Source organism: Manis pentadactyla, chromosome 6, assembly GCF_030020395.1.
Source record: "Manis pentadactyla isolate mManPen7 chromosome 6, mManPen7.hap1, whole genome shotgun sequence".
In the NCBI taxonomy this organism is placed as follows: domain Eukaryota; kingdom Metazoa; phylum Chordata; class Mammalia; order Pholidota; family Manidae; genus Manis; species Manis pentadactyla.
The window spans coordinates 18,176,748-18,201,833 of record NC_080024.1 but is presented as its reverse complement, the minus strand read 5'-3'; the positions used below and the strand labels follow the sequence as shown (position 1 = coordinate 18,201,833).

The following is a 25,086-nucleotide window of genomic DNA, read 5'->3' as shown; positions in this document are numbered from 1 at the left end:
GAGAAGGAAGCAAGGTCAATCCAAGGTGAAGTTAGCAGCCGGGACCAAGGGAGGCTCCAGCAAGGAGATGGACTAACCACCTCTTGCAGCCCAGTGCCTCTCCAGCCCTTCATCGAACAGATGAGGACACCAGACCAGCAGGGGAAGGGACCCATCCAGAGTCCAGGAGCAGAGCAAGAGCACTGTTCCCCCACTGGCCTGGGCCCCAGGACAGAAACTCTCTCTTACACTTCCCTTGAAGCCTTTTGCCTGTCCCTCCACCTGCACCCCAGCTTCAAGCCCAGTGCTGAACCCACAGACAGCTCCCCATATGGGGTTATTGTAGTTGATTGCTCAGATTTGGTCAAGTTCAAGAGTCGAAGCTGAGCCCCTGCTCTAGATGAGCATGGTCTAGATATGGAGCAGAGGTGAGTAGGGGCTGTGAGGGGAAGCAAGATTGGGCTGCGCTCTCAGCTCAGGAACCCTCCCCAGCTGTCATCATCATCAACTCAAGCCCATTCTTTCTCCAAAAAGAGCTTAATGCCTTTTGCAGCTGCAACTGGGCGGGCCAGGGGTCCGGAAATGGGAGCTCACCCCTGACCTGGAGCAACCTCAGCCTCCCTGGGTGGGAACCAGGACTTGATGAAGAGTGCAACATGGCAGGCCTTGAGGGCAGACCTCCACTAATGAGGAACGTCAGGGCCACTGGAAAGAAGAGGACCCCAGAGAGGGCAGAGGTCCCGGATGAAGAGGAATGGCCAGGAGCCTACCCCCAACACAGTTCAGAGCTCCCAGTTACACGGCATGCAGGAAAGGCTGAACATGGTTCTCCCCCACCTTCTACCAACAAGTATTGAACTTAAGTTGCAGCAAGAGGGATGCAGGTTAGACTTCAGAGAGACTTAGAGGGTATAAAACACAGCAATTTGCAGCAGTTATTTGGGGGTCCCACCACTTCAAAGTACAAATGCCACCCCTTGGGTGTGCTCATGGCCAAGAGTAGCCTGCCTGGAGGCCAGACCACATCTTTGCCAGGCCTGGGAGTCTCTGATTCAGTGACTCTTATCAAGGGATGGGATGGGATCCAAGAAGGGGAGCTAGGACTGGTTTATAATAAGGCATCTTGTTTACAGTAATGGCAACATTCTCAGCGTCCTCCGTAAACACAGATCTGCATCAGCTCCCTAAGCAGAGAAGGCCTCAGGAGTTTCCCTTAGCTCCTGGCCTCCCCCCAGTCACAGACAGAGAGAGACAGAGAGACAGAGCTGGGAGTAGGGTGGGGGAAAAGTCTCCTCTCTGGCCTCTGATGCCAGGACCCCTTGAGGAAAAATGACATCACCATCTCCTTCACTTTCTGGTCCCATAATCCTCCCCATCTTAAGGATGGAACAACCATGACAAGAAAGAAAAGAGTCAACCCAGAACTGGGCTCCTGGAAGAACACCATCACCACCACCAGTAATAATAACAATTACTGATATTCACTGAGCACTTACTATGTGCCTGGCACTCCACAGAGTAGAGTTTATCAAATAAACTAACTCATTTGATCCTCACAACCACACCATGAACCAGGTACTATTACGATCCCATATTACAGATGAGGAAACAGGCTCAGCGAGGTTCGGACACTTGCCAAGGCCACACAGCTAGTAAACAGGGTGGTCCTGAGCTGAGCCCCAGCAGACTGGTGGCTCCCAACAGAGGCACAGTTTCTGCCTCACTCCAGGCCTCTCAGCAAACACAGTTCCATTTCCAGGTCTTGCAAACCTTCCCCAGGCCTGTCTGCAGCCTCACCCCACTGCCCCTCATTTGTCCACTGGTTTGAGCTGAGTAGCAATCTGCCAGGCACAGCAAGGACCACCAGCAAGGCAAAAGGCATAGGCAGGCCCTCAGGAGCTTGTCTTCCAGGCAGAAGGTAGATGAGCACACAGGAAGCCTGCAAAGACCAGGAAAGCTGAGGTCCCTTGGTCTCTGCTAGAGAAGGCCTAGTAAGGTTTCTTGGAGACCTGGACCTGGAACCGGGATCGCCCCCACCCCATTGTGACAGAAGGGTAGGATTCCACACAGGGACTCCTATAATCTTCATTCCCCATCAGCTCCCCAGACCCCGCCCTTCTGGGCCAGTCCCCCTTGCTTCCTGGAATACTCAGGCCTAAGCTACAGGCTGCCAGCCCTAAAAAGGCAGGGATCACAGGGCCCAGACTAGCCCTGGAGGAGGCAATGCCAGGGACTGGCTCTGACCCACCTACCTCCCCCCCCATGCAAGCTCCAAAACCCATGGAGACCAGCTGCCCTCCTCAGAGAAAGCCAAGGTACAAACAAGGAGGAGGATGGTCAAGGGCATCAACGCGGTAGAGACAGGCCAGGGATCTGAGCTGTGCCTCCTGCAGCCTCCCCTCTCCGGATGGGAAAGTGCTTCCGGCAATTAGAGAGGAGGGCCAGGTGTGACTGCGCATAATGGAAGGGGGCACTCAGGGCGCTAGGCATGGACCGCAAGGCTGGCAGCCCTGCCACCCCCATGCCCCTCGTTCCAGCTCATTGGCACCTGCACCTCTGCATGCCTCACAGCTTTAAAAGCTAAGAGCCAGGGCCATGGGGGTACAGCGCCGGGGATCAAAGTCCCTCTAATCTCCAAAAAACACTCTCCACACCACACCCATTTCTGAGTTGCTTTTGGAGTTCAGTAATGGGAGGGCTTTCCTCTGCCCCCCTCCAACACATATCCCTCAACTGGGCCTCAATTTCCTTTCTGGGGTGAAAGAGACTCACAGCCCCAGAAACAAGCCAAGAAGCCAGAACCACGTGCAGCTGAAAGCCTTTGCCACACCAGCTCTGGGCCCGATTTCTCCGGGCCGCGGAGCACACACACTCAGCCACCTTCTTGCCCCTCCACTGGGTCGGACCCGAAGAAAGTGTGTCCTCATTAAGCAGCCTCATCTAGTCCCTGGCTCGGCACAGGGACTGAAGTTAGACATTGGAAAGGACTTCATCCTTAGATGAAGCCAGGACTGACTGGAGACAGGGAGCTGACAGGGGTGACCTCATGCCCGACTCCTTCACCCTCTCCACTAAGGAGAAAAGGGGCCACAGGGCACCCAGAGATGAGGCCTGTAGGGAAGGCCAGGCTGGGACAGGAAGGATGGAGCCCAGGGGTCCTGAGCCCACCGAGGCCCACCTTGACACTCCCATCAAGGGAAGCACCAGACTCCCAGGCCTGCTGTTCAGAAACTTTACCCCACCCCCCACCCACCCTGCCTCTTCTCTCACAGCCCTGGAGGCCACCCCACTACGGAAAACAGGTCTGGAGAGGGGTAGGGGACTGAGGTGACCTGCTCCTCCCATACTCTTGAGAGGCCCTTGAGGACAACGCCCTTGGCTTATACCCCCCGCTGCCAGTTACACAAGCCACTTCAAGCTGCCCTGACAACCCTATATTGTTTTAAATATTTGGAAACTGAGGCTCAGATAAGTTTTCCTGCATCTCAGATCTTGGCACTGCTCCTCTGCCTGTCATCTCTAGGCAGGCTGGGGAGGTGCCTTTTTGAGGGGCCCAACTGGGCAGCAGCTTGAGCCACCCAACCTCAAACCATACCCCCACCCCTGCTTTGCATGCTTGTGCAGTTAACCCCTCAGCAGGGGCATGGGCTCAAACCACAGGGGACCGAGGGGACAAGGTCTGTGGTGCTTCTGTCCCTTCCATTCCACGTCCACAGGTCTGCTACAGCCCTGTGGGGTTAACAGCAGGGCAAGGTGCAGAGCAGAACAAGAGGAATCGGAAGAATCTCAGAATCTTTGCAGGAAGCAGCTGGGGTAGACCTGGTGGGCAGCTGAGCAATGGGTGTGAGAGCGGAGCGTCAGGCTCTCTGTTCCCCAAACACTAGTGGAGAGGAGGAGGCCCCTACCAGGTCATCATCTGTGCCCACGCCGCAGGCCAGAGGCCACCGCCTTCCTGCTCCCCCGTTCCGGGTGTCAGAGAATTCCTGACTCCAAGAATCCCAGGACCTCAGGATCCCAAGAGACCTTCAAGGTCATCTCTTCTAACCACATCCCAGCTCAGGAATCCTTCCAAGCTGTTTTCCAGTCTCTGTCTGAACTTCCCCCCAGGTTGGGAAGCTCACTACCTTACAAGGCAGCCCGTTGTCCCACTGACCGGCCAGGCTTGTTAGGAAATCCTTCATTAAACCAAGCCAAGCTTCCTTCACCAAACAAAACTCCATTCTGCCCTTTTGCTTCCTGTTCCTACCTCAGTGGAAACAGGGCACTGAGAGTTCCTAAACTCCAAGGCTTGAGCCTCAGTCCTTCAGTGACCAGAAGATGGTCACCCTACAGCAACTCTGTCTCTGAACTCTTCTGCCCCCCACCACAGCCCCCTCCACCGGCCGCCAGCTCTCTGAGTTTATAATTCTGGACTCTGCCACCCTGGAAAATTCTGAGCTGGGGCTTCAAGGGAAGTGCATTATGAAGTATGGGATGAGGGATGGGGAAGGAGAGCCAGACGGGTTCAAGGCCAGGGGTTTGGAAGCACAGGCTCCCAGGTTGCCTCCTCCACCACTCAAGAATTCTCAGCTCCTGATCAAAAGCCTGGCGCCCGGCTCTGGCAGTCCCATTAGACTGTCCGAGACGCTCCCAGGCCCTAGCCCTCCGTGGGCAGCAGAGCAGACACCAACCCCAAGCTGGGATCCCATATCTGATCCCACTTAGATCTCTCCCAGCCAGTTCCCCATCCACAGGCAGGTCCAGGTCATCCCTCCCGTAGCCCTGGACCAGAGTGGTCAGGCAGACAGGCACAGGATGGCCCAGCACAGCTCAGCTGTAGCAAGCTCTGAGCCCTGGGGGAGAGTATGGGTGAGGGGAGACAGGAGGAGCCACCAGCCAGCAGGGGTAGGAGTGACTTAAGGCCAAGTTTGAGCTACAGTGGTCCCCACCCCACCCAGGCCGCTTCAGGAAGGGGCCCAACAGAGATGAGGAAAGAGAGTGCCCCACACACACACCCGGTACACACCCTCCTGACCCCCTGGCACAGCTCTATCACATGGACTTCCAGAAGAGAAGCTCCCATCCCCAGAGACTCTAAAACCCAAGTTTCCAAGTCCCCCTCTTAGCCTTCCTCCATAACCACCTGTCCTGCCCTCCCCTACTCAGCACCTATCCTGTCCCCTGACCCCATCCCACCCCCCTACAGGGAGCCCAGCTTGGAAGCACAGCAGGCTTTTCTTGGTCACCCCCCCTCCCAGTTTCCTCTTCTAGGACAGTGGCCAGCCTAAAAACATCTGGGCAGGCAATCCTGGCCCTGGTCCTGAATTGGCGGGTGGGGAGCCAGACACTGAGGTTAGCTCTATATGGATTCTTCTGCTTGGGAAGGGGTGGCCGGCAGAGCATCAGAGGTCAGAGGAGGAGATGAGAGGTGGGCAGAGAGGAACGGGAATGGAGGTGTGGAAGGTAGCTGTGTGTGTCTGTTCATTAACCACCTGGATTAGCCATTTCTGCCCAGAGGGGCGAGGAAGGCATAAGAGCTGCTAGTTGGGGGAGGGCAGCAGGGGGCACTCATGCCAGGCTGGGCCCATGGGCAAGGAACCAAGCTGAGCCGAGTGCAGGGTGCAAACCCTTCCAGGCCTGCCAGACCCTCCATCCAGCCCGGGCCAGCCCTCTGGGTGATGAGGGGAGGGGCAAGGAGAGCCCTATGGAGGAGAAAGTTGCCCAGTAGCAGCTCCAGTGGGTGGCAGGAACAGAAATGAAGAAAACATGCCCACACCCTTCTCGTGGTCCTCTCACCACAGGCAGTCCGGTGTCTGGGCAGCAGATAGGGAAGAGAGCCCTGCAGACGGAATGCCCCCAACCTGCCCCTTTCTTGATCATTTGGTTCCCACCACACACCCCTGCAGGCCTGGGTCTCAAGCAGCCCGACACCAGCAACTTTCCCAGCTAACAAAACTCTTTCTGGGACAGGTCTCTCCCAGAGCAGGGACAACACCCTGCCAGAACCACACACTGACGGCAGGGGACTGACAGGTTGGCCTTGGGGGACGTCTAGCCCAGAGACAAGTGGCCAGGCAGGCTGACTTACTGTCCTCTCACGCGGTGGGTGTCCCAACAGCTTATTTATGACTGCCCGGCACACCCACCACCAACACACTCACCTTTCTGGCAGAGGAACCACTGGGTGGGGTGGGTGTCTGGGCTCGCGGGACAGGGCGGTGGGCAGTGATGGGGCAGCAGCTGTGGCTGGCAAGAAGCTGGTTGCTGAGAGGAGGGTGTGCGTGAGCCCTGTGTCCAGGCAGGGAGGGGACACAGGGGGCAGAGCTGGTCCCAGGGCCACTGCTGAGAGCAACTGAGCAAGGGCGCTGCTCGCCCGGCTCCCTCCCCCAGCAGCGGCGGCCAGCAGCGCACCGCCTCTTTCCCGGAGCTGGCCAGCCGTAGGCCCGCCGCCTCCTTTAACCCCTGAAGCACTTGGCCGGTGGCACTCACGCCCAACTCCCGCCAGGCTGGCTTGGGCGGGGCACACACGCCTGGCACACGGCAAGCCGAGACGTGTGGCCTTCCCCCTCCTTTTGCCACCGGCCCAGCAGCCTCCCTGGGGACCCCCAGGGAAGGGCCAGAGGGTTTGAGGGGCAGAAGTGGGGAAAGAGGGCACTGACACCAAGAGGTCCAGGACCCCATGGAAGAGACACAGCCAAAGAGAAATGGCCAAATGGCTGCTGGGCAGAGAAGGATACTTGGCAAGAAAATAAGAATAGTCTCACCTCCCGACTTTAGTGGAGCGCTCTGCTTTATTCTGTTTCCAACTCATTTTCTGACTGGAGACCTAGAATCTCATCTCTGAACCTCTTCTTTCCTTATCTGCCAAATGTGGGATTATAACCCTTGCTTAACTTATGACTGTATATTCAAGAATGATTTGAGTTGAACTCTAGTTAATGAAATGCATACTTCAGCTCTCTTTGAATGCATCAAAAAATAAGGCAGATTGATGGATACAGAGAGATAGAAATGTGATAAGGCAAATCTACCCAAGTGTTCATTATAGAATCTAGGGTGTTTACCATATAATCCTTCCAAATTTTCTGCATGTACAAAAATTTATTGCAGTTAAAAGTATTGCAGAAACATGATTTTAAAAATTTGAAGTACCATATAAATGACTAAAGTAAAGGAGCACATAGGACTATTTTGAGGGAAAGGGAAAAGCCATTTGCTGCCCACCTATTGTAGGCCAAGCACTTGGAGAATATTTTGGCTTAATCTTGGAATCGCCCTTGTTATTTTAGCTGAAGAAGGTGACCTTGGAGTGGTTGGGTGACTTGTCCAAGACCACACAGGATGATTGGAGCAGGAACTCATCAGGGACAGGCTTGCTCCCAAGCAGAGCTCCCCACCACTCAGCCCCCCGGAGATGGAGAGGCCCTTCCCTTTCCATCTGGGTCATGCTCCTGTGAGGCCCTGGGCCAGTGACCTCATCACTCAAGCTTCAGTTTTCCCTGCTGTACAATGAGTTTGGATCCAAAGGTCTTCAAGACTTTTTCCAATTTTAACACTCACTAATTTTATTAATTCACTCAAACCTTTCCCCAGGCTTCAATTTTCCAAAGAATAAACTGCCCAGGAAGGCCCAGAGGAGGTATAACTGGCCTCAGGAAAGACTTGGGGGTATCTGGGGCCAGCATCACAGGGCAATGGCTAACATTTTGGAGGACTGTTCCCCCCCCCACATCAGTGATAGTGAAACCCTTGAAAATAGGGGGCACAGGGGAGCCCTCTCAGGACCTTGTTTATGTGGGGAAGGTGGCAATAGAGAAATCAGTGCACCCACCCCCTGCTTCCAGAGCAAGATGACCTCATCCCTTCCCTGGTGGAAAGATGGGTGACCTCTGGGTTCCCAGAGTCCCAGATTCCAGTGCCTCAGAACCCACCAGACTTGACAGCAACCTCAATCTGTGAGCAGGTGGGTGCTGCCAGAGACAGAAATGGGAGACATGGCCCCACTGAACGTGCCTCTGAGATAGATCAACTGTGTAGGGAAACCTGCCCAGATCTGCCCAGCCCTCACTGGTCCCAGCTCTGGGCAAGAGGGACTCCTACCAGCCTTGTCCTGCTGACCCCACACCCCTTGCAGACCCAGGGAGGCTCAGCAGCTTGGATCAGCCCTGGGCAGGAGAGGGGAGTGAGAAGTTCCACTCAGCAATCTCTGGCCCTCTGGAGGTGGGTGGGGAGTCTGCTAAAAAAGTGGAATCCCCTCCTCCACTCAGGTCACAGAACAGCAAAAGCGCCATCCTCCCCATCTCCCCCTTGCAGCCCACACCATTCTCATCCTGACTGACATCAAACAGACCCTGGCTCCCCACTGCCTACCTATCCAGTCCCAGCTAGGCAGCAGGGCATTCGAGGCCCTCCGCAAGCCTTCTCATGGCAACCTTCCCTCTTCCCCCTATCAGCCTTAAGGCCTCAAGTCAAAAGACACATCCTACCTGGATCTGCACCCTTTGGTAGGCACCACCCACTCCTTTGAACACCCGAGGCTCCTGCTTGTACACTAACGCCGTGACATACACTTGTTGGGTGTGCTTCTGTATCTTGCACCAATGAGCAAAGATTTATTTATCCTTTCCCACATTGCACAGTGCCTGGCACAAGGTTGACACATAGATTCCCAATAAATGCGGACTGAATACATGACTGATGGAGAGACAGATGCACAGGTGATTGGTTATAAGGGCACTTTAAATGCTTAATTCTGCCCACGGCTATACCAAGATAATTGTTGGCAGGTTTTCATCTTCGAAGCTATATACTCACAGACAGTAAAACTGACTGTACTGGTGTGGGGACCACCAAACTGATACTTGATGTCCTGGGTGCTTTCTGCCCACCACAGGTTTGAGACGGTCCAGGGTGTTTGGAGAGGCACCAGCTCCAGCTACTCTCAGGAACCTTTGGAGGTGATACAGTCCACCAGCACCCCAACATCACCTCCTCTCTCCCAGCCTTCCTCCCCAGCACCTGGGTGCAGAACCATGAATTCAGCATGTCCCTAGAAACCACACAGACAGGAAGTCAAAGAACTAGAGGATTTCAAAGAAAAAGAGCAGCCTTCCCCTTTATTTCCAAGAGCTGGCCCACAGCTGATCACCCACTCCTGCTTTCCCCAATGTGAGTCCCAGCATCACTCACACACTCACACACACCGAGTGAGAACTGCTGTCTGCAGAAGCCTGCTCAGCCCTTCTCTCTGCCCCCCTGTCCTCCTCCTAGCCAAGACTCGGAATTCCCAGGGTTTCCCACCTCCCATCCCCCAGCCTGTGCCCATCTCCCTCCTCCCCTGATCCCTCCCAGCCCCATGCGCAGGACTGCACATCTGGTTCCAGTTGTGGTTGGTCCCTCCAAGGGTAGGCCTGGGGGTTTCTCATAAAACTGAATAATACCAGTGTTGGAGCCCTGCAGAGCTGGGGAAAGGGAGGGCCAAAGGCCAGAGGGGGTGGAGGGAGAGAAGACAGCAGCAAGGAGGCCAGGCCGGGAGGGCCACGGAACCAGAAAAGAGCCGGGCAGTGCCTGGCATCTAGTAAGCATTCAATGGATGCTTGTTAAGGGAAGATAGAAGCCAGAGAGACAGAGGGCAGGAAAGCCAGGGGGAGAGAGAGGGGGACAAAGAGGGGGTCAGAAACAGAGACCCAGAAGGACGAAGGAGACAGAGCTGGGGGTGGGGGGCAGTGCCACGGAGCCACAGAGAGCCCATTGAGAAGAGTAGGGAAAATGAATTGTGCGCATCGGGCCAGGTGCTGAGTTAGGCATTTCCATTGAACAGGGGAGACACAAGGAAGAAAGGGCAAAGAGAAAGTCAAGAGAAAGACAGCCCAAGCGTGATGAATCCAGATTTGCCTGGCCTCTCAGCACCACCAGGGTGGGGGGTGGGGTCAGCCCCAAGCTCTTCTCATTTCTCCCTTCATTTCCTTTTAAATCAGTATTTCAGGAAGGTTTCCCCCATGCTTTTCCACACAGGCTCCTATTAAAACATGAGAAGTGGCTGTGATTCTTATCCCTGTCTTAGAGATGGGCTCAGTGCAATTAAGTGATTTACCCAAAGTCACAGAGCAGCTGATGATAGGGACAGAATTTGAACCCAGGTCTTCCATCTCAAGGCTGTGTCACCATTTGACACAACTGGGAACTCTGGATCCTAGGGCACCCTCTGGAGGTCATCGTGTCACATGACCCCCATCTTGTGGGTCAGATTCTCAGGTTCTTTTGGCTCTAAGGGGAAGCTCCACTGGTCTAAGCGACCACAAACATGCAGCAGGCAGGGCCTGGCTTCCCAAACCTTCCTAGGATGGACAGAGGGGGCTAGTGTAGGAGAGGGTGCTGAGCTACCCCCATTCTCTTGCTCCTTTTTCACCACAAAGAGGTAGGACCGCATGCACAGGTCCCAGGTGGAGAGGCCCTGAGCCTCAGAATACTGCTGGGCCCAACACACAGCTGACTGGGAGCCAGGCCTTGGGGGTCACCCTAGGTATTTGGGCATGTCTGTTCATTTGGGCTGCATTCTGCCCCTTCTGACCATAGCCCCACTTAAGCTAGAGATGTATTTGGGCTCTATTCCAGGGTGCTTTCATCTCAGGGCCACCCCAAGGACATCCCTAGTCAGGGCTCCCCCAAGAGCTGGCTCCAGAAGCCACACCCCACCCTGCTGCCTCACAGCCCCTCTCCCTCCCTTCCTTCCTGCTGCTGGGCTCCAAAGCCCAGATTGGTGGTTGCTTCCTTTTCTACTTGTCATCCTTAACACTCAGTCCAGACTGAGGCAGGAGCAGGGGCACCCCCTCCTCACCACAGTCCCCTATTTGCATCTCATTTGCATGCATCCCCATCATCTCCCAAAGTGCAGAAATAGGCAGAGCTCCAGGCCCTTTGCCAGGCACCTCCCCAGGGAAGCAGAAGCTAGGCCTGCCACATTCTGGCTTCCTGCTCTCAGATCTGCGCAGGAGACCGAAGGCAGAGGATCAGAGAGCAAGGCAAGCATGGGGAAAGTGGACTGTCTACAGCTTGTCCCTAAGACACACATGGCAGCCCCTCACTCCTCTGAGCCTGCCTCAGTTTCCAACCAGGAGAGGCACTTGGATCAAGTCCTTAGGGCCTCAGACCAGGGGGTCAGAGCATCAGGTTCCAGGCCCACTCAGCCACCAATGCCTTGGTAAGCAGAGGGCACACTCAGTCCCTCCTGGCTTCCATCTCGTCCTCTGAGAACCTCTAAGGTCTCTTGGAATATTACTGGAACATGTTTCTAGATGCATGTTGGTCCTTGGGAGAAAGTCCCTGCTTGTGTCCGTTCACTGCACACAAACCCCTATCTTCCCTGAGAAGTGCAATTCTAAAGCTGTAAGGACTCTGGGATTGAATTGCCTCCAGGGCAGGGTTTCTCTCAGGCCTACCCAGCCATGATCACAGGCTGCAGCCTGGATCTTTTCAGAGAACCCACACTCTTCCCCCACATAGCCACATCCACCACCCTAACCCCATTACTGTCAGGTTCCGAGGCTGGACTGGCGGGGAATCCCCCAGACCTAGATTATCTGGATTTCAGGAAGGTGTTGGCAGGATCTGTGATGGAATGCTTGGAGACGAGATAGAACGCTGAGTGGATTCCTAGCCAGCAAGCCAAGGGGTGTTGATTAATAGATCAATGTCAACTTCCTGACTTGCCAAGGGGCTCTGTCCTCTGCCCTGGCTTGTCCAACATACTTATCAGCAACTTAGGTAAAGATTTAGAATGGAGTTTACCAAGTGCATGAAGGAAAAAAACAGCAAAAAGGAATAGCTAAGACACTCAACAAAACCAAAATGAAAAACTAACTTTATAAAGAGGCCAGAATTAGCAAGGGAACATTTCTCTTGGGGTAAAGTCCCTTTTAGACTTTGGACCAACATCCAAAAGTCATTTTAAAAAAACAGAATTAATAATAGTTGTGTAGGGAATGTTGTGTTAGTGAAAACATAAGTTCAGCTGACAGTAGGATATGGCTGCCCCCCAAAAGGCATGCGCACTTTGGGTTGCATTAATAGAGGTATAGAATCCAGACCAAATGAGGTAAGAGTTCCCCTTCACTCCATGCTGCTTGGACACCATCAGAAAAGTTGAGTTCTCTTCTGTTCTATAAACCAAAGAGTGTCCAGAGGAGGATACCAGTAAACATGCATCGAAAGTTTGTTGACTAAAATCACAAAGGAAGTTGAAGAAATTGGGCCCAATTTTTATTTCAGATGATAAAAAAAGGATGCAACATGCATCATCAAATACTTGAAAGACTGAAAGTGAGCCAGGGCAAACTCCACTGCCCACATACACCTCCTTTGTCTCTCTGCCCCTTCATCTGTGAATTCCTTGTAGCCTGGGACCATTTCCCATTCATCGCTGAATGTCCAAGAGGCTGAAACAGCCAGAGGCTAAGCAACTGCTAAGGACAGGACAGCATCCTGACAAGGCCAGTCCTGTAGGCGCTGATCAGTGGGGAGCGTGCTGGCCTCAGCATGAGAGCTGACCCTTAGCCAAGCAGGCTGCCGAGCTGGCGAGGTGAGGAGCCCGGCTAGTCCCTGAACATCTGCCTTTCACATGCTGTCCCAGGCTGGCTCTCATGCTGGCAACTAGCCTCCCACCCCCAGGACTTGCCCAGTAGCCCTGTGAGATCTGAACCCATCCAACCACCCTTGCCCAAAGTTGGGAGCTGCCTGCTGCCTGGGGCCTGCCAAACCTTGGCTTCCTCTCTCTCCTCTTTCTCCTCATCATCATGGCCCTCTTCTGCCTTCTCACTCTGCTGTGCATCCACCTCCCGCCTGTGCAGCCCGTCTAACCCTCATTGCACCATTCCTGCTTCTGAACATCCAGCCTCATGCCTCCAGGATTCCCCTTATGACTGTTTCTCCTTTCTCCATGCTCCATGGCCATCAACTGCTGAAAACTGCATCCCATGCCCTATACCCACATTCTCCCCATATTTTTTAATTTATATAGCAGTTTCAGGGCTAGAGAGAGCTGGAGACTTCCCTCGTGAGGACTTAGGCTCTACTCCTATAGATAATAATAATCACTTTGCTCCACCTCGAAATGAAGTCATGTCCCTCCCAGGGTATAAGAATGGGAAAAACCTGCAGCATCCCACCAAGACCAAGTATGGAGGAGAGAAAATGCAGGCCTTGGGGTTGCACAGACCATATCTGAAGTCTGGCCTTCCCAGTTGCTCACTGTGTGACCTCAGACAGTTAATCACTCTGAGCACTGAGTGCAGAGTCTGGCACAGAAGAGCCCCACACATATTTATGCTCCCCCCATATCTTCCTACTTCTAAGAGGCCATCACCACCCACACCCCAGAGTCGCAATTCCTCTCTCCTTCCCATATATATCTTTGGCCCTGTTTAATAAATGCTCACATTTATTGGGAGGCTTCCCATGAGCCAGGCACTGTTCTCAGAGCTTTGTGGGTGTTAACCTATTTTAATCCTCCTAACAACCCTCTGGGAATTAGCCACTATGAATCCCATTTTACAGATGAGGACACCAAAGGTCAGAGACAGCAGCTACGATGGCTACCACTCCTCAAACTGAAGCAGCAGCACCATTGAGTTGGCAGGGAGCTCGGGGCCTTGCTAATAATCAATATCCTGTGCGGTGCAGGGCTCCCTCATGCCTAACAGGCTCACCAGCCTCTGCCTGCACACCAGGCCCCAGAGGCCACTCCCATCCCCCCGGGCAGCACCTGCTACTGAGAAGAAACCTGTTTTCAGGGGCTCTTGGTTAGTTCAGAGAACAAATCCCTTCAAAGCTTTACCCCAAAATCATACACACGGAGAGTTATTCACAATCTCCAGAGTAGTCACTTCACAGACCAGATACTACCAACCCTTTCACGGTTTCTGGGATCTTTCCACATTCTGGGTGCTCAGTCATTTCCCTGGTTCTGATCCTTTCCCATCGGGCTTCCATCCACTCATACATTCAACCCAGTCATTCAACCAATGCTTTTTGAGTGTCTGCGTGGGTCAGGCCCAGCGCAGCACCATGGGGAAAATAAGCAAAGCCAGCGGAACACCTGCCATCCAGGAGCACATGGTCTAGAGAAGGAGGGAGGCGCTGGGCCGACACAAACACAAACACACAACACGAACAGCATTGTTTGATGCCCAAAGAAGGGCCAGAGGGAGGGATCGCTCAGACCCTAACAGCTAATGTGCCGGGCCCATGATGACCCTGTACATGCGGTATCAGCTCACTCACTCCTCACTGCAGCGCTCAGAGCAGGTGTTATTCCAGCCCCGTGTTGTACAGTTGAGGGAGCTCAGAGGCGAGAGATGAAATCACTTGCCCAAAGTCAGTAATGATAAGACAGCACAGAAGCGGCGGTGACTGGGCTGGACCCCAGCTTGCACTCGTAGCTGCTATGCCTTTTTACCCCTAAGAGGGCCAGAGAGGTTCCCTAAGACTCTGTTCTCAAATTAGTGACCCCGCCCACACATGCCACAGCGCCGGCCCTGCAGGAGGCAGTGGGCCTGCCCCAGGGTCCACGGACCCTAGGGCCATGTTGGCTCCACCCAAACACCAGACCCCTGGCTGGTTCTCCCTCTTGATGTCCCCTTCAGGTACTGGACCTCCACCCTGGTCGGCTTCCAGGTGGCTGGAGGGACCATCCAAAAAGATGTGATGGGGCCACAGCAGGGCTCACTTGAGACGTGGCTCCCTGTCTCACCAATGGGACCAGGGAGGGGACAAGAAGGGCTCCAAACTCTGGGAGACAATCACCCCAGGCCCCCCAGTTGGGGTTCACTCAGTGTTGACAAGAATTTAGCACTGACCAGCCCAAGCCTCTCCTTGTAATGATGTGGAAACTGAGGCCCAGGAAGGACCGGTAGGGAGCCCCAATGCCACCATATGGAGGAATCCCATGAGGTCAATCCTAAAACCGGCTGAGGTTCCATCCACCCAGCGCTCAGGCCCCTGCATCACACTGGCCTCACCCATGGGGGACGGAAGCAGGAGCCTGGCCCTGAGACCGAGGACGAAAGAGCAGCTGTGCCCCTGGTTGGAGAGGGACCTGCAGGGCCCAAATCAGGGACTCGGGCTCCAGGCACAGCACGAGCAGTCGTCAGAACAGGCTGCGGTCGGGCAGGGGAGCAGGGAGAGGGCCCACAGCCGGAACCCTTCCCTCCAGCGGTCCCTCCGCGGGGCCCACGCTGACTGTGTTCTGGGCACATCATGTTCAGGCTGCGAGTCTCGGCCCAAGCACCCTCCCTGGCAGAGCTCCAGCCCCGGTTAATGATGTACAGCCAACTGGCCACTAACAGCAGAGTCAAAAAAAAGAAACCTTTGGTGGTGTTTTTATTGTTGTTGGTTCTTCCTTTTCCTTCTGGGTAGTTGGTGGTGTTGTGAAAAGCAAGTCTTGTCTGGCCGGCATCCAGAGCAGTCACAGCCTACCTGGACGAGGGATCCTGACGGATGCCACCTGCCTCTGCTCACCCCACCGTGCCAGGGCCAAATATCCGCTCTGACCTCTGCATGCCTGGTGACCCCCTGGGCCTGCTGCCCATGGGGGGCCAGCTGTCCTGGCACCTGGGAGGCCCAGGGGCCTGGCAGGGCAAGAGAGAAGATGTGGGATATGCTGGCAGGGACAGAGGGCGGGCGGGCGGGGGCCCCGCTCCAAGCGGGCCCAGTGCTTCCTAGGAATTCCATTGTCGTCTGCCTAGAGTCAGGAGCAGAAGGTAGAGCTGGGGTAGCCCAACCAGGCGTGAGGACCTCAGTCCAGAGCCAGATGGCCAGCTCTCCAGGGCAGCGCTGGGCGAGGGTCTGCCATGCTAGGAGCCCACTCCTCGCTGAGAGTCAGGACTCACAGCAGGATCAGGGGGCTGAAGAGCAGAAGGCTCATAGAAGGGCAGTTGGACAGGGAGTGGAAACTTCAGTGCTGTAGGAAGCTGCATCTTCTGTGAAGAGACAGGGCCTGGGAGAGGAAGCCTTCCAGACCCTCCTTACCTCTCCAGCCTGAAGGCACTGCCACCCCAGAAGTATGAGCAAGGCAGTGTAGCACGGTGGTAAGAACTGCCGGGGGCTGGGTCCTCATGGCTAGGCCAGTCTTGAACCCTCTCTGGGCCTCCACCTCAGAACCATGCCATGAGCATAATGTGCTAGCGGTCCTGCATACAGCCTGGGTGGGGTGGGGAGGCTGCCAGAGAGGTACTACCAAGGTCAGACTAAGGGCAGACAGAGGCCTGATGATGACAGTGATGGGGATATGTTATCACTTATCATTGAGCTCTTAGTGTCTTCCAGATACTGTATTTTTAACTCCCAATAACTCTACTAGACAGGTACTATTATGACCACTACCAAACAGGTGAGGAAACTGAGGCTTGGGGAGGTTGAGTCACTTGCCCAAGGTCACAAGGCTAGTGAGTGCTAGAGGCAGGGGACGGACCCAGGCTAGCTGGCCTCAGGGCTCTTTTCTATGCTGGGCTGCCTTGGAGCTTCCAGTTAAGGGGAGTGGCCCCAGCCCCAACTGCTCACAGCCCCAGCAGCCCCTCCTGCCTGCCCTGCACATGTGCCTGCTGCCCCCTCCACCCCCATCCAGCCCTCCCAGCCTCTTATCATGTTCTGGTGGTATCATCAGCCTCCCCTCCATCCTTTACTTCCCTCCTGCTCCCTAGGACCCGCAGGGCTTCCTGCTTCCTCCAGGCATAGGCTCACACCGACACAGCCACATAATCATGCACACTCACACTTCTGTACACACATACTCAGGCATGCATGCACAGACTACACACAGCATATGCACTTAAATTCACACAATCCACATATAAAGGCATGAGATATGTGTACAGATACATGTGCACCCTCTTTGCACACACATTCCCATGCTTAAAGACTCCCAAGGACCCACATTGACATGCACACTTGCACACAAGCACATACATGAACTCCAGCTGCAGGAGGTTTGGCATAGGCACCCCTGGAGGGCCTGGGCAGGCAGAACTGGACAGGTGTCTGCCATGCCACCCTGGTGGTTATGCCAAAGGCATGAAGGCTGCTGGCTAATAATATTGCAATGCATTCCTGGCCTGAGATAAGCAGCCCCAAGCATCCTCGGCACGTTCCAGCCTTGGTGTCTCACCCCTGTGGATTCCACCCACCCGCAGCACCATCCTGGAGTTGCCCCAGAAGCTGGCGCCACCAGCACAGATGCCTTGGCCAGGAGCCTGCACTCTCCCCTCTCCAGGGAGCCCAAGTGTGCCACAGGCCTCAGTTTCCCCTCTGAGATGCCCACACAGGGAAGGAGAGAGAGTTAGTTCACCCTGAGAAGTGGGCTAAACTACAGGCTGTCCTCCCCTCATTCCAGTCCCTCCAAGCTGGGCAAGCCCAAACCCCCTGCCCTCTGGTGAGTCCGTACCCTGGGCAGAACATGCGGTGGTGGGATGCTTCAGGAGCCCCTCCTGCCAGGGGCTCTTTCAGCGCCTCATCTCACCCCATCCTTATCACAACCCAATAATGTCATTGTTATGGCCACTTTTCAGCAGGTGAGAGGACTGAGGCTCCCCGAGACCCCACCACTAGGAGGTAAGAGGCTAAGAATTCGAACCCAGGTCTTCCAACTCCCAAGCCAGGGCTCATTCCAGGACCTCAAATAATCTCCCCTCCTGGATGATTTAAGTCACATATTTGAGTGCCACTGGACAGATGAGGGCCATCTCAGAGATGATCTTTCTCAGAGAAAATTCGTGTTCATTACAGGCTCAGGAAAGGGGGACGACCATCAGCAGCACACACATACACAGGACAATATGCCCACAAAGGTGTCAGGTGTTAGATGGGCATTCTGGGTCACCTGCAGCTGCCTTGAGGAGCAAAGCGTGTCCCTGGACCAGGGGACAGGAGGACGTGAGTCCCCCAAGCCCCTGAATTCCTGAGTGCTTTGGAGGAAACGAGGGAGCTATGAAGATGGAGAAAGGGGCATCCCCATCATGGGGTCAAGAGGGAGGGGTCTTTGGATTTTAGGGCTGGTGGGTCAGGATGAAGGTCTGGGACTTGGGGAACAAGGCAGGACCCAGAAGATGACATGAACACACAGAGTCCTAAGGGGCATGGATGAAGGGGGGGTAACACGGACACAGAGGGAAAAGTCTGACAGGAAAGAGACAGAAGAGAGATGTGGTCCCTGAGCTATGTGAAGGGAAGAGGCAGCAGGGCACAGGCAAGAGATGTGGTCACCAGGAAGCTCTGTGGGACCTCGGGGGTCCCAGGCAGCCCTCACTTCAGTCTTCCTCGCCTCATAGCCCGACCCAAGTTCTAGGGCTGCAGCAACAAGGTGTGCACGCACATATGTACACACTAGAGACACACACGTGCACAAAAACACACTAACACCTCAATCTCAAGTTTCTGTCTTGGCAACTCAATCAGTGAGGTCAAGAGCTGTTCTGGGCATTGCTTCCATGAGAATAGTGAGGCCCAGAGAAGGGCTGTGGCTTCCCCAAAGGTGTACAGGATCTTGGGAAGAAAGCTGGAAAGAGGACCCAAGTATCTCCATGCCCTCAATTTCCAAGAAGGCAAATCCAACAGCCAGCGGAGGTGAGGTGCAAGGCCTCAGAAGCAGAGGGAGAAGTGGGAGGACACAGGCCCCGGGACTCTGGGCATGACTTTCCAGCCCCAAGGAGATGAGATCAGGGATCAGAGCAGCGTCTCAGGCTTGACAGCAGCCGACCAGGCTCCAAGAGGGCAGGGCCTTAGCTGGCAATGAGAGCAGAGGGTGCAGGGGCATAGGGGGTGAAGCCATGGTGGGGGGCGTGCCTGAAAGAGGGACATGTTCCCACAAGGCCTTGGTCACCCCCTGCCGGGCCACCTGGGATGGCAGCTGTGCTTCCCAGCGTCCAGTCACCCACAACCAGCCCCTTCAGCATTGCTCAGAGCAAGCCAGGCAGCCTTGCATGGACATCTCAGGGACATGATATTTATCAGATGAGGCAGCCAGGGACACTGGTACATGAGTTTTCTCCTCTCTGCCCGACAGCACCCCAAGATGCTGCTCCCCACACCCCACACCCCTCTCCTTCCAGAGCCCCTCCTTCCTGGGACAGGGCAGTGGGCAGGGCAGATCAAGGCCAGAGAGGGGACTGAAAATGGGAGGGATACTGGGCTCCGGATTTCACAGCCAGCGGGACAGAGACCCCAGTTAGGAGCCTGCAGGGAGAGATGGAAAGGAGAGGTGAGGGACAGAACAAGGACGCGTCAGGAAAAGTGAATCTGTGCCACCACTTGATCAGTGAAGAGACAGAGTCAGTGATATGTGTTGATAACCAATTATTATAGAAATAGACAAAAACTGGGTCCCAAATTCATCTGTCTGATTCAAACAAACAACAAACAAGACATTTTGAGATAATCAGGGAAAACTGAATACAGACTAGGTATTAGCAGCTCTTAAGAAATTATTATTAATTATGTTGACTATGATAATGGTATTAGGATAATGTTCAAATTAAAAGTTTTTATCTGTTAATGATACATACTAAAGTACTTACAATGAAATGATATAATGTCTTCCATTTGCTTTAAAAACACTCTAGGAAAAAAAAAAAGGTGGGGGGATTGAGGGGGTCAGAGGAAACCAAAACAGCAAAAAATTGATGGTTGTTCAAGCAGGAGGGTGGGTACAAAGAACTTCATCATACTATTCTGGTTACTTCGGCATATGTTTTAAATCTCCCATAATAAAGAAATGACACTTAAAAAAACATACAAGGGGGGAAGTTCATCTGATCCATGTTTCCCAAAGTGTGGGATCTGAGATGATTTTAGTTGGAAACAAGACTCAACAATTTTATTTTAATATTTTGTATTTAGAAATAAATTCAAAAATATACTATTGCAGATTAAACCCATAAATTCTATCAGTTAGAATGAGAAAGGTTAAAAAAGCAAATCCTTTTTAAAAAACTGAAGCAATAGTGTAGGACGGTGACGACGATACTGTACAGTAGAAAGGAGAATGCACCTGACAGCAGCTGGGGAGCTGGGTGCTCACACAAACTGCTCCCTGCGTGGGGTACAGAGCCCCACAACAGGAGTCATGCATCCGCATCCTGAATACGCAGGTCTGCGAACACACCTGAAGCATCCGCTGCAGAGGCGGAACAGGGCTCCTGGCAGGTGGATGGCTGGGGCAGAATGGTGAATAGTAACAGCACGAGCTGCTGTTCATCAAGGGCAGCTCCGGCCTGGCCCTGTACTTCCATTATCTCCACTCCCACACAGCCCTCGGAAGTCGACATTATCGTGCCCATTTTACATTTAATCAGAAGGGTAAGTGACTTTCTCAAGGCCCCAACGCCAGTGGGTGGCAGAGCCAGGATTTGAACCCACATTTCTCTGATACCCAAGCCTCCTAGCTGAACCTCGAAAGCAGGCAGGTAACCAGCCCGGCAGGAGCCCAAGGCCCAGAGGTGAACTAAAGCAATGAAAGAGTTGGACAGGAAGACAAGAACGATGTGATCTGTGGGAGGGAGTGGAAGGATAGGAAGGTGGGAGGGCCTGGGATGCACAGGGTTTGGGGTCTGCACGGTTATTACACAGAAATGGCAGAAAGGGAGAGATGGCAGCAAGTTGAATGGAGGTTAGACCGCTAGGGGAACTGGAAGGTAGAAATGGAAGCTGTGAGCCTTGGTCAACATTTCAAAACATCACACTTCCGAGCTTTGGGCTGGAATTATGTCAACGTGGTATGGAAATATAGGTTATTCCATGGAATAGCTCCTGGAAGTTCTAGGTGGTAGCCAAAATTTATTTGATTAATAAAAATAAGGAATGAGTGTAATTTCTCAAATGTGAGGTTCATGGGGGGAATAGTAATAAAAAAAATGCTTTCATTGTCCATCAGAGCCTGAAATAGGCCTGAAGACAAAGGGGCTAGGGTGTGCCCTGGAGGGGGCCACCTGCTGCCAGGTTTCTACTTACACAGCTAGGAAGCGGGAAGGAGCAGTGAGGGACACCAACTTCCCTCCACAAAGCTCTCAGCACCCAGGAAATCCCCACCCACCTTTCCTGGCAGCTGAGACGCCCAGGAAGGCCCAGGCCCCTAAGCAGGTCTTGCCTCCCATTCCTGCATCTGCTCTCAGGACGTGGTCCTGTGTCCCAGGCTGAGACAGGCTACTGGAACCTACTGCTGCTGGAGGAGGGAGAGGGGTGTTGGGACATCAGCAGCACAGAGATTCTGGCTCTACCCATAATTATGTGTGTGACGTTGGGCAAGCAGCTTGACCTCTCTGAGCCTTGGTGTCCCCTGCCCTCGCCTTCCCTCCCTGACCATCCTAAAACTGGAATAATAATAATAGTAACTCTCTCCTGGGGGTGTTTTGAGAATTCATTGACATGATCCATGTAATGCACTTGGCATGGGACCTGATGCCTAATTGCTTAATAAAGAGTAACCAATATTATTATTTTTATTATTACTATTATTGACTATCCTATCTGAGATCTACAATTGCGACCTTTGGCACTCAAGGCTCTGATGAGCCTGGGCAGAAGGAAGCAGCGGGTGGTGGGCAGCGGACAGGATAGAGGAGGCTGGGAGGAGAGAGGGGAGAGGGGCGAGCTGAGCAGCCCTACCTCATCCTGTCCAGGAATGCGGCGGCTGCCGGGAGGGTGGGGGGCGAGGGGAGATGCCTCGCCGCTGAGGTCAGGCCCTGTTCTGAGCTGGCAGAGTGTTTATCATCTTCATGTGGGAGGGGAGCTGGGGGAGGAGGAGTAGCAGCTGCAGAGAGGAGGGACCCACTCCTGCACCAGGGTCCTGGGAGACTCCACCAGCCCCTCCACTAACTTGCCCAGTGAGTGGAGGGCAGGACTGCCAGCTGCACACAAAGGCGCTCCCACTCATCACCCCGGTCAGGAACAGTCGCCCCACTATGTGCACCGTTTCCAAAGCTCTTCACGTCAACCTGGCAAGGTAGATATTATTCTCATTATCCCCACCTTACAGTACCGCTGCCGAGGCTGGGGCTGGTCAAGCTCACTGCCCAGGGATGCTCACTGACACCAGTCCCCTGTCCTGGACCTTGTCAAGGACCCAGAGGCTGGATTTGTGAGGGTAAATGCAGGGGAGATGTGAGAACAGATGGGGTCTTCAGGGGGCACAGCTGGCCTGTGCTGTTTTTCCCCAGGCCACTGGGAGGCACACTGGGACCCTAAGACTCTCCTTCCAGGTCCCTGGCAGCTCAGCTATCATCCTGTCCCCCACAGACACACGCCCCACCAGTGCAGGAAGGCTTGGCCCTCCCCCAGCCAAACACAACCACTTCTCTTCTTGAGATTCTAGCTAAGGGGTCCCAGCTGCTCCTTTAGGTTCCCAGTGCCCCTTCTCTGGCTCCCCACCCCCAGAGGTGCCTCTCAGAACTAACCCCATTCCCTCTAGCTGCAGTTTCAACCTGTTTCCTCCTTGGTTGTAGTCCATTAAGACCAAGACAATCATCTGGTGACCCTCAGAGACTGTGGCCAGTGCCCACTCCTCTCCTGAAGCTAGAACCACCCTAGGCCTGTTGCCACTTATGAAAAAGAGGACATGGACACATAGACAGGTAGGAGGAATGTCAGGATCCTAACAGAAGGGGACATATTTAGGGTGTTCCTCTTGCATGAAGCCCCCTTTCTTCCTAGTTTCCACATCTCCTTCCCCAGTTCTGGGAAAGCCAGACCTCTCCCTCTCTGCCCCACCAGCCTGACACAGAGCTTTAGCGAACTCTGCCTGGTTACAGACCATGCCCAAGGCCTCCCTGCATCTCCAATTATTCTCCACCTGCCTGGGCTCTGTGTCAACCCCCTTTGGTCTCTCTGGATATCCTCTTCCAAAGTGATCAGATCAGAGAGGGGAGCTGCTGCCAGCACTACCTAAAGCTCCCCCAAGAAGGGAAGGGTACCCCAGGTGCATCCTCAGAATAGCAGATGCACATCCTGGAAGGTACCTGAATTCAAGCCCTGTGGAGGGGCCATTCCCACTCAGGCTTCCAAGGCACACATTTAACATCCTTCTTCTGATCCCCCGACCCACCCGACAACAATAATGATTCTCCCATTTTATAGATGAAAGGGGGGATTTGCCCAAACTCTCACAGAGGGCAGGAGTCAAAGGTCAAAGCTAGAAACTAAAGAGGCCTGGACTAGAATTGCACGCTTCTATCCCAAGTCAGCCTGATGAGACCCCTGTATTCTCCACCCACCCACCCACCATGGTGACACACAGAAAGCTAAATGACTTTCGTGCTTCCTATGGAACGAGCAGGCTGGGTGTGATGGTTAGTCTTCTGTGTCAGCTTGGCTAGGCTATAGTACCCAGTGATTTCATCAAACACACTCTAAGTGGTGTGTGAGGGTATTTTGTAGATGTGGTTAATATCCACAATCAGTTGACCTTAAATACAGGAGATTTCTCTCATTCGGGTGGGCGGGCCTCATCAATCCGGTGAAAGCACAAGGAGCAAGAACTAAGGTTTCCTGGAGAAGCCTTCTGCCTGAAGACTGCAACATCAACTCCCGCCTGAGCGTCCTGCCCACCAGCCTGCCCTACAGATTCCAGACCCAACACCTCCACAACTGTGTGAGCCAATTCCTTAGAATAAAATATCTTTAACATATGTATATTAGGATATATATGGTGGGAGATACACATATTTATATGATTATAAGGTATATATAAGACATAAGATATATGTGTGTGTATATAATATATATATAAATATATGATATATAAGATATAGTAGGATATATCCTGGACCCAAAAAGGGGCAGTAGTGGATAAACTGGCCAAATGCTACCAAGATCTGTCGATTAGTTAACAGCATCAGATCCATGTTAATCCCCTGGTTTCAATAACTGCAGTGGTTCTGTAAGTTGCCAACATTTCGGGAAGCTGAGGGAAGGATATATGGGAACTCTTGGTAGCATTTTTGTAAACTTCCTGTAAGTCTAAAAGTATTTCAAATTTTTTAAAAATTTGAAGTGGATCCTAAAGAAGATGAAGATTAGGGGTTGGAATGAAAGCCAGAGGACAGTTGAAGATTTAAGTCTGTGGAAGGGAACAGTGGTTCAACCTGGGAAGGACCCCAGATGCCTCAGGGAATCAGCCGAAGAGTGCCTAGGCAGGAAAATGCAGACTGCTCTGGGGCATAGCCACAGCCCTGGCCCAGGGAAAAGGTAACACAAGTGGATTACACGTGTATTCCAGCTCTGAGATCATCACCTGCAGATGCAGAGAGCATCTCATGATAATACCCACAATGCCACTACCCCAACCACAGCTGTCACAAATCACTGGCTACTGTGCACCAGGGGATGACAAGCAGTCACCATATCTAGCCAATTTAATCCTTACCACAACCCTTCAGAAAGGCCCTTATGTCCCCAGTTGATAGATGAGAAAACTGAGAATCAGCACACTTTGGACAATGGTCCAAGGTCACTCAGCTGTAAGCATGGGAGGCCGGAACAAATCTGACTCCAGCTCCCAAACAACCAAATCTGAGAACAAAAGAGACTTTGACTGCCCCCAGTCTATGCCTCCCTACAACACAACTGAGCTGCTGAGAGCTCGCCATCTCACAAGACAGCCCAGTCCGGGGAGTACCATTCTCATTTTCTTCCCCGGAGGTTCAGGTGAACTGAGTAATGCAGAACTTCCTCCACCCAACCTGACCGCCACCTCTGTGCTGGGACCCCACTCACAGGGAAGTGATGAGAATAATGCTGGTATTGAGCTACTGCTCTCAGCATTTTATATGCAGTCACTCATTTAATTCTCACAATAGCAGGGACAGATCAAGAATGCAAGTCACCATGATGCTAAGCAACTTCCCCAGTTACAGAGAGAATGAGTGTTGAAGGAGAAGAATCAGATGTGGGGTTGGGTCTCCCACTGCAACAACTCCAGGTCAGGCTCTCTCTCAGGGTTCTCTGCAAGTCTAGGTTCAATTCCTGGCTGTGTGAGCATATTGCTAAACCACCCCAGCCTGTTTCCTCCTCTGTGCCCTAAGGGATTATATTAATGCCTATCTTTTGGTGGTGTTGTGAGGATTATATTAAATGGAATCCGTCTGTGCA

At 53.3% G+C, this 25,086-nt stretch overlaps 1 protein-coding gene across 13 annotated transcripts in view; it reads right to left on the bottom strand.

The window, feature by feature from the left end:
- Positions 1-25,086, bottom strand: part of TNS1 (tensin 1) — a 223,415-nt gene that overhangs the window by 130,160 nt on the left and 68,169 nt on the right. For 3 of the 13 annotated variants that reach the window (XM_036915975.2, XM_036915991.2, XM_036915999.2), the window contains exon 1: positions 6,120-6,326. The exons of the other annotated variants lie outside the window; for them this stretch is intronic. The gene's annotated coding sequence lies outside the window, so the exon portion shown is untranslated. Of the gene's footprint in view, positions 1-6,119; positions 6,327-25,086 lie in introns of those variants that run through there. 13 annotated transcript variants of the gene reach the window in all.